Here is an 8,871-nt window from a genome sequence, read left to right as displayed (position 1 = left end):
TATTTGACCCCTAGACGATTGAATCTAATGGGTCTCAGACCTGACTCTCGATGTACCTTGTGTCCAAACGGTGCCACCGGAACATTTATGCATATGTACTGGGAATGTCCTCCTGTTGAGCTCTTGGGAAAATGTTACCTCTCAGCAGGGCCGGACTGGGGAAATAATTCATACCGGGAGATATAGCGCGAAATATAGCCCCAATCAGGCCACTTTTTAAGCGGGGTTCTGGGGGTCCCCCACCAGGAATTTTTTTGTTACAAAGACTTAATTTCCTGCATTCTGGTGAATTTTAGTGCATGTGAATCACAAACTAATGAGCCAACAATTGCTTAGTAAAATGTACTGTTATGGACCTCAAATAAAACTGTTGTGGCACTAGCAATGCTACTCTCTCTCTCCACCTTCAAAAAGAAAAAAGCAAGAGCACAACATATTTTTCTATTTAGTATTATAATACAGTTAACCACTCTCTCCTGTAAGGGCCTTTCTTTTTCTTTGTTTTATCCCTCTCTCCTCCACCCTTTCTCTTTCTTCCACTGTCCATCTTGACATCAACGTTAATTGACTTTCGCTCTGCTGTATCTCTCCCGAGTCCCTCACTACCTGGCTCATTGCCTGGCTGTTATTCTGCATCTGAGTGCCGTCTGCCATTCCATTCGCCGCCACCGCTGTCAATCAGTTGTATCGCCTGGTCCCGCCTCCACCAATCACAAGCGGCAGCACGGCTCCATTGTGTGTGTGTGTGTCAGCATGAGGGAGAGAATCAGATAGTTCTCCAACTCTGTCGCAGACAGTGAAGTCCTGGTTGTTCCCCACCCACCTAGGTTATCTAACTATCGCGCCGCGCCGCCGCCACAACTAGAAACAATGGCCTGGCAAAAAAAAAGAAAAAAATTATAATAAAAAAAAGAAAATAATTTTTTTTTTTTTTTATATATAATTTTTCTTTTTGTATCTGTGCAGGCCAGGCCACCGGGAAAACTCCCGGTGCTCCCGATGGCCAGTCCGGGCCTGCCTCTCAGCTCTCAGATATTTTTTCTTTGACCATACCCGTCTCTCCTTCTGTATTGTTATTGAATGATGTCTCTCAATTACCGACCTCTACACATGTGAAAAGACTCATTTTAGCCGGCCTCACAGCCGCCAAAAAATGTATTGCCTGACGTTGGATTCACCCAGATAAACTCTGTCCGAAGGTATGGATTCTCACCTATCTTAATGTGATCTATCTGGAGATATCCACTGCACGTGTTATAGGGGTTAATGAATCTAATATCGCGATCTGGTTGGCTGCTGTTGAGAAGAGTGTATATAGTTGATTACTGAATACTATGTTGTTATGTATGTAACACTTGTTAAGGTCCTGGGACGGGTGGGGGGGGGGGGAGAGCGAACAAGTGTTTATGTCTTCATGTTTTTTTGGGGGTGGGGGGTGGGATACTTCTGGGGGGTGGGCGGTGGGTGGGTTATGTCTTTTGTGTTGTTTGTGATGTCATTATTATTTTGAGTTGATACTTTTGTACTTTTACTTGTTAATCGTATTTAGTATTATTAGTCTAGTGTTATATATAACAATATTTCTTATTGCTTATTGTTTTATCATTATTAATACTATTGTTTGTTATTGATATTGTTGATGTTGTGTTTTTGTTTTGTGGAAATTGAAAATAAAAAAATTTGATCACAAAAAAAGCTATTCTTGTGCCATTGAAATTTGTCAGAGAGATAATTTTAGGCGTAATAAAATGTTGATTGTTGAGTAATTTTGGTTTGGTGTGTCTTTGGTTAAAGAGAGATATTATTGTGTTATATAAAATAATATAAATAATCATTTTATATCCATACAGAGGAGGCATACTTTAAAGTGGAGATGAAGCAGTGAACAATGTGATCCTAGTTTGTTTGTTGTGTACCTTGTGTAAGACAGGGTCCTATAATAAAATGTGAAATCCTGCTTATTTGTCTGAAAAATCAAATATAATTTCCCTGTTTTCGCCATGGGCGGCGCCATTTTGTTGCTGACGTCACGGTGTTGGTTTGGTGTATACACTGTGGGTTAGCTGCATAGTAAACATGGTCTGTCGGGTCAGTCAAATGTTGCCTACCAAACAACGGGACCGCGGTGGTTCTTTTTGTATTGCTCCTGGCTGTTCAAACTAATTTTACCGTGTGAAAGAGAGGAAAGTTGGTTCATTTTCACAAACTACCAGTGAAAAAAACAGTGTTTTTTGGCTCAGGCTGGCTGCACTCAGGCGGCGTGATCAGCCTGTTGGACAGGGAAGGAGGATCTGCAGCGAACACTTCATTGCCTCGGATTATGTTGTTGGGAGTGGGAGGTTTGTCCAGAAGACCACTATCAGCTGAAGCCTGATGCGGTTCCGGCGTTAGCTCTCGGGAGAGATGGCTAGCTAGTTAGCACCAGCCGGGGACCGGTGTTAGCAACCGGGAGCGATGGCTAGCTAGTTAGCACCAGCCGGGGACCGGTGTTAGCAACCGGGAGCGATGGCTAGCTAGTTAGCACCAGCCGGGGACCGGTGTTAGCAACCGGGAGCGATGGTCCCCGGCTGGTGGTAACGCTAGCCATCGCTCCCGGTTTTTTTCTGTGGTTTATCTAAATACTAATTTGATGCTATGACTATGTGTTTATCGCTATGCTTCATCTCCCCTTTAAATATAGTATAACAATAAGGCATATTTTAGTAAACTTTGAGTATCATTATGTATCTCGAGGCTGGGGCCAGCATGTCCTCTTTTTTGGAAATCAAAATATGTCACCCTAGATCAGGGGTCAGCAACCTTTTTGACATGGAGTGCCTGTTTGAAATATAGTTGTAACTAGTGTGCCTCAACAATATTCCATGCATCGTAAATATTTTTTCTCATAATCAGGTATTTTTAATGATAATTTTTACATTATTACATCATTATCGTTATTGTTATTATTAACAATATTATTATGATGGTTGTATCAACCCTAAATCTGAGTTGGGGGGGGGGGGGGGGGGGATGCAATGCAGACAAACAGCTGCATACAGTGCAACCATTTCACTCACATTTGCCCATTGATTTTTGGACACATCTCCACCTACAGGCCTAATGGAGAACACCAGGAGAACACCAGGATGTGAATGGAGGGTGAATGTGAGGTATATCGTGTAAATACGTTTTGATTGATCGCAAGACTACACTGTAAAAAATATATAATAATAAGTTACCAGAACTTAAAAATATTGAGTTCAGTTCACATTATTTCAACCTAATAAAACTATGTTTATTGTCATTGTTTTAAGAACACAAGTTGACTTGGTAATACTCACATTTTGAGTAAAAAATATGGCTTTTAACATGTGCAATGTTCAATGAAATAGAAAAATAAATAATAAAATTAGTTGATTAATCCCACTGGTCACAATGGTGACCATAATAATGTTTTTGTTATTATGCTCTGCAAATGTTACTGAATGATGTAGCAATGTATTTCCAGCTAAATTGAAATAATAAACAAATAAAGGGTCTCAATTAAATATGTGGTAGTAAAAAGAACCTGTGGGAGGATTTCAACAAGATAATGCGACAACAGTGCAAAATATTTCACTATAATATTTCAAAGCAAAAAAAAAAAAAAAAAAAAAAAAAAAAAAAGTATATATATATATTTTTTTTAATGCTGCCCCCTGTGCCTATGCAAATGCCCCCGCGTGCCTATGCAGGCACGCGTGCCTAAGGTTGCCTACCCCTGCCCTAGATAGTGATAGTGATAGTGGTAGTGTGGTGATAGTGATAGTGATAGTGATAGTGGTAGTGTGGTGATGGTGATGGTGATGGTGATGGTGATGGTGATGGTGATGGCAGTGGCGGCTCGCCACTAGGGGCGCAAGGGCGCCGACCCACCTGCTGGCCAGCTGCTGTTAAATCAGAGAAGAAGACAATAAAACTTTTTCGTTTTTGTGTTTTATAGCCCTATAAATAATATAAACATGTTTAAAATGAATAATATTTACTCATTTTAAGTATGTTTGTATTTCCAATGCACAATATAACGTTATTATCTAAATTAAAAAAACATTGTTTTCATGAGCAGGAAGTGACGTTTTTTTTTATTTTTTCGTATTTCTCGCCCGGGCTAGAAGCGATAGCGCTCTGAGTGCGCGTCACAGTTTGATCGCTGTCTCCGTCACAGCCAATCAGTGCATACGGCGTTGTGCGTTGAAATATGACTATTATGTTGGAATCCGAGCGCGATTTGAAGCGGTCTAGGCAGCAGCGTGAACTTCGTGAAGAATTTCCATAGCCGCATTTCGCGGAGACGCTCTCTGATTGGCCGACGCCAGTATTTTTTTCCATGGCAGAATTTCACAGAGACGATCTCTGATTGGCCGAATCCAATTTCTAATGTTCCAATTCTAGCTTCTAGCTTGGTTCCTAGGTTGGTTGTTTGTCTTAGAGCGTGCTGTGACTGCAAGTTCTTTAGACTGTTAAGCTTAGGCACTCTTTCAAAGTTGGTTAAGGTTAGAGTTTGTCTTAGAGCATGGCGATAGAACGCCAGGTAGTTTGCAGTCTGTTCGAGCGGAAATGGACAAAGGAATGTACTTGTTGAGTGTTGTGCTAACGAGCTCAGCTAACACTTGGCTAACAAGCTATATGGCGGATTATACACGTTTATCAAGCTCTCCTGCCCTGGACGTTTCAACTAAACAGTGAGTCTCTCTCTCTCTCTCTCTCTCTCTCTCTCTCTCTCTCTCTCTCTCTCTCTCTCTCTCTCTCTCTCTCTCTCTCTCTCTCTCTCTGTGCTTAACGTTAACGTTTGTAAATAGTTTTTTTTAGGAGCAGTACTACTGCTGGCCATTCATGAAGCGAGACATTGCTGATTGTTTATTTATTTTATAACACAAGACTATGACTACCAACTGCCTAGCCAGCCGTGTATCAATCTTGGATGCAATAATAACGTTACTTACCACACTGACTATGTCGATGGCTCATTGATTTAACTACTGCAGCTCTCTCGGATTGAAAATACGTGGATTATGGCTTGTTCAATATCGTCTATGTTTGAATGAATGAATGAATGAGAACTTTATTAACAGATTGCAGAATGGGTACAATACAGTACGGCTCAATACACACAATTGTTAAGGGGATGCAGACCAGAGAAAGACGTTTGTCTTGTTTACATCAGGGTCCCAGATTTTCGATTCATATCGATAGTTTAATAGCTAGCCTTGGCTCGTTTAACAATATGCAAAATATGTGTACAGCCCTGTACTCATACTGAAGTTATTCTTGGTATATAATAGGTCTGATTGTGTAACGAATCGATTCCACGTCGCGCTGTGTGTGAGAGAGAGAAGGAGAGAGGGAGAGATCTGCCTGTGTTTGGAGACGGGCGAGTTTTGTTTCTAACTTTTCTATTTATATTGTGTTTCAAGTTGTGAATTAGAGTCTAGACTATACTTTATTTGACTGGTTGTGTGTTGTTGTAGTAACAGCTGAGCGACTCGTTCATAAGAGCCGATTCATTGCCGTGAGCGTGAGTCGAATCGCTCACGTCTTGCCATGAGTCTTGCGTGGTACAGTACTGTACTGTACATGTTTGCAAAATATTTGGTATAGCGCCCCTAGTGGCGAAGTACCCACCGGCCGCCACTGGGTGATGGTGATGGTGATGGTGATGGTTGGGCAGGGTGGGTTCCTTTGCCTGATGTCAACACATCCTATCTGAGGCACGGCGTGATAAACAGATTTTTTTTTTTTACCACCTGCCAAATTAGCCCCTTTCGTGACTTTCGGTTTGCAAGCCTGGGGCTTTTGTGACCGCAGTCACTTATTTTCTCATCGCGATCACCCAGCAAAATAACAACCAAGAGTGATCGCGGGGCTCGGAGTGTGTCAAAAACATATCAGATCTGAATTTCAAAGATACCCAGCGTACAATATGGGTTTAACACAGCTTCACGATGGGGTCTGGAAGCTCGGAGTTGCTAATAAACATTTTAAATCATTTTCATAAAACGAGTGTACTCACGGAGCGAACCTTGGCAAAATGGCTGGTGCGTCCAGCGATCACTGCGCTCCCTATCGGTCCCTGTTGGTCATTACCTATAGGCCATTACAGGGTAGAATCTGCTGAGCGCGTCTCCTGTGTATTGTTGTAATGACCAACAGGGACCGATAGGGAGCGCAGTGATCGCTGGACGCACCAGCCATTTTGCCAAGGTTCGCTCCGTGAGTACACTCGTTTTATGAAAATGATTTAAAATGTTTATTAAACCCATATTGTACGCTGGGTATCTTTGAAATTCAGATCTGATATGTTTTTGACACACTCCGAACCCCGCGATCACGCTTGGTTGTTATTTTGCTGGGTGATCGCGATGAGAAAATAAGTGACTGCGGTCACAAAAGCCCCAGGCTTGCAAACTGAAAGTCACGAAAGGGGCTACTGCCAAATGTGACAGATGTAAAACTGTGCATCGGAATGGGTTTTTACATTTAACATTTAATGGAACTTGAATTGGTTTAATCGCGCCTGGTCATTCCAGTTAGCCATCTGCCTAGCCGATTTCCCTTGGGGAACCGGCTTCCGCAACGGCTCTGTGACGGATACGTCTGTGCACCGCACCCGCACATGTTAACCGTATTGTTTGTTTAGTTAGTTAATGTTTGTACACGTTTACATTCATGATGCACATACACAATTTCTATTTCACATAATGACACACGACACATAGACTTGCGTACTGATATCATATCAATTCTTTATTATTTGACTTACATGGTTAAGTGCATGCATGTTGTTCATTGTTTGTTTCTCCAACTCTGCAGCCAGCCGTCCTCGCGCTGAGCAAACAGAGCAGCTGCGACTGGTCCACTCTAAATAGCCGGATGGGGGTGGTGGGGGGGGGGGGGGGGGGGTTTATTGTATTGTAATTTAGTTTCCTTATATGTATTTCCTTATTAATTAAGATTATTCGTTGTTCAGTTTGGTAGTTGTGTGTTTATTGTTTATTAGATTAATTAGAAGTGCAAGATATTATTTAGTAAAATATTAATTATCAATTAGCCCACTTAGATGAATGTATCTGGCCAGGGCCTATATATAGTTTTGAGTTCTCAGTTGTCATGGTCTTCTGTTCCGTTCAGGTCTGTTTTTACTCCTGCCTTTTATTATTTGGACCACTTATGTTATGTTTGTAAATTATGTATTTTGTATGGGTAAATAAGACCCTTATTGTTTTGGCTGTATTTTCATGGGTAAATAAAAACCTTATTTTTGGCCTACACCACTGTGTCCTCCTCGTCTGGCTGCTTGGTCCCTTACAGGCTCCCACACCACTTCGGGACAAAGAATGGATGTCATTGGGCTATCAAGCCGAGGCACCCCGTCCTTTAGTCCCTGGACCAAACCCTCCACCCGCGTGACTGGCACGTAGGCGGGGGTAAGGCCAGTGATGCGGGAGATTACCTGTCCCTGTTTCACGTAGGCCTCCATTGACGGGAAGAATGGGCAGACAACGCCCGTCTCTCTCACAGGACGACGTTGCCAGAGATGACCTATCATGTCATCAAGTCAAGTCAAGTCAAGAGTTTTAATTGTCACGGCATACAGGTATACAATGAAATGCGGGTGGTCTTGCCCGCAACGATGTGCAATACAGTGGTACAACATATAATAGAATCAAAAAAAGAAAAAAAACAACATTGTGCAGTAAACAGGTAACAGGTAACATGGAGTGACATCTCGGTATCTGTACATAGTTATTTACAGAGCATATGGGACATGCTAGTTAGCTTTGGTGGTGCAATACACTGTTCCTGTTATTCTAATTTAAAGTGTCCTTTCCTTTGGCCATAAGTGTGCGTGTGTGCGACATGAGTGTGTGCCCACTCATGTTAAAGTGTTAAGTGGCTGCTCGTGTGTGAGCGTGCACAGCGTGCGTGTCGTGTGTGTGTTCATGTGTGCTTGTGTGTGGATAGTTCAATGTTCTGAGCACTCAATGTTCATTGTTCATGGCTCTGATGGCCTGGGGGAAGAAGCTGAGCCTAAGCCGCTCTGTCCTAGTAGCTGGGGTTCGCAGGCGTCTGCCTGACCTCAGCAGCTGAAACAGGCTGTTATTGGGGTGGTGAGGGTGTTTCATTATCCTGCAGGCTCTGGATTTGCACCTCTTGTTGTATAGAACCTGCAGGGGGGGTAGTGCAATACCCGTGGTACGCTCGGCTGAGCGCACCACTCTCTGTAGGGCCTTCTTGTCCTGTGCCGTGCTGTTTCCATACCAGGCAGTGATGTTTCCGGTCAGGATGCTCTCTACAGCTCCTGAGTAGAAGGACTGGAGTATCTTCCCCGATACTCTGAACTTCCTTAACTGTCTCAGGTGGTAGAGGCGCTGTTTCGCCTTCTTTACTACTGTGTCTATGTGTGTTGACCATGTCAGGTCCTCTGAGATGTGGACCCCCAGGTACTTAAAGCTGCTCACCCTGTCCACGGTAGCCCCGTTAATCATCAGTGGTGTGTGCGTCTCCTGCTGTCCTCTCCTATAATCCACGATCAGCTCCTTGGTTTTACCAATGTTCAGGAGCAGGCTGTTGTCCTGGCACCAGCATTCCAGTACCTCAACCTCCTCCCGGTAGGCCTTCTCGTCGTTGTCCGAGATCAGCCCCACCACCACCGTGTCGTCTGCGAACTTCACTATGGAGTTGGAGCTGAACTTGGCCACACAGTCGTGTGTGTAGAGTGAGTACAGCAGGGGGCTCAGAACACAGCCCTGGGGGGACCCGATGCTCAGGGTGATGGTGTTGGAGGTCTGACCCCCCACCCTGACCGCCTGGGGTCTTTCGCTCAGAAAGTCCAGTACCCAGGCGCTCAGGGCG

This window comes from Notolepis coatsorum (assembly GCF_963971535.1).
Source record: "Notolepis coatsorum genome assembly, chromosome: 14".
Lineage (NCBI taxonomy): Eukaryota > Metazoa > Chordata > Actinopteri > Aulopiformes > Paralepididae > Notolepis > Notolepis coatsorum.
The sequence above is the reverse complement of the archived record's forward strand: the minus strand, read 5'-3'. Positions refer to the sequence as shown.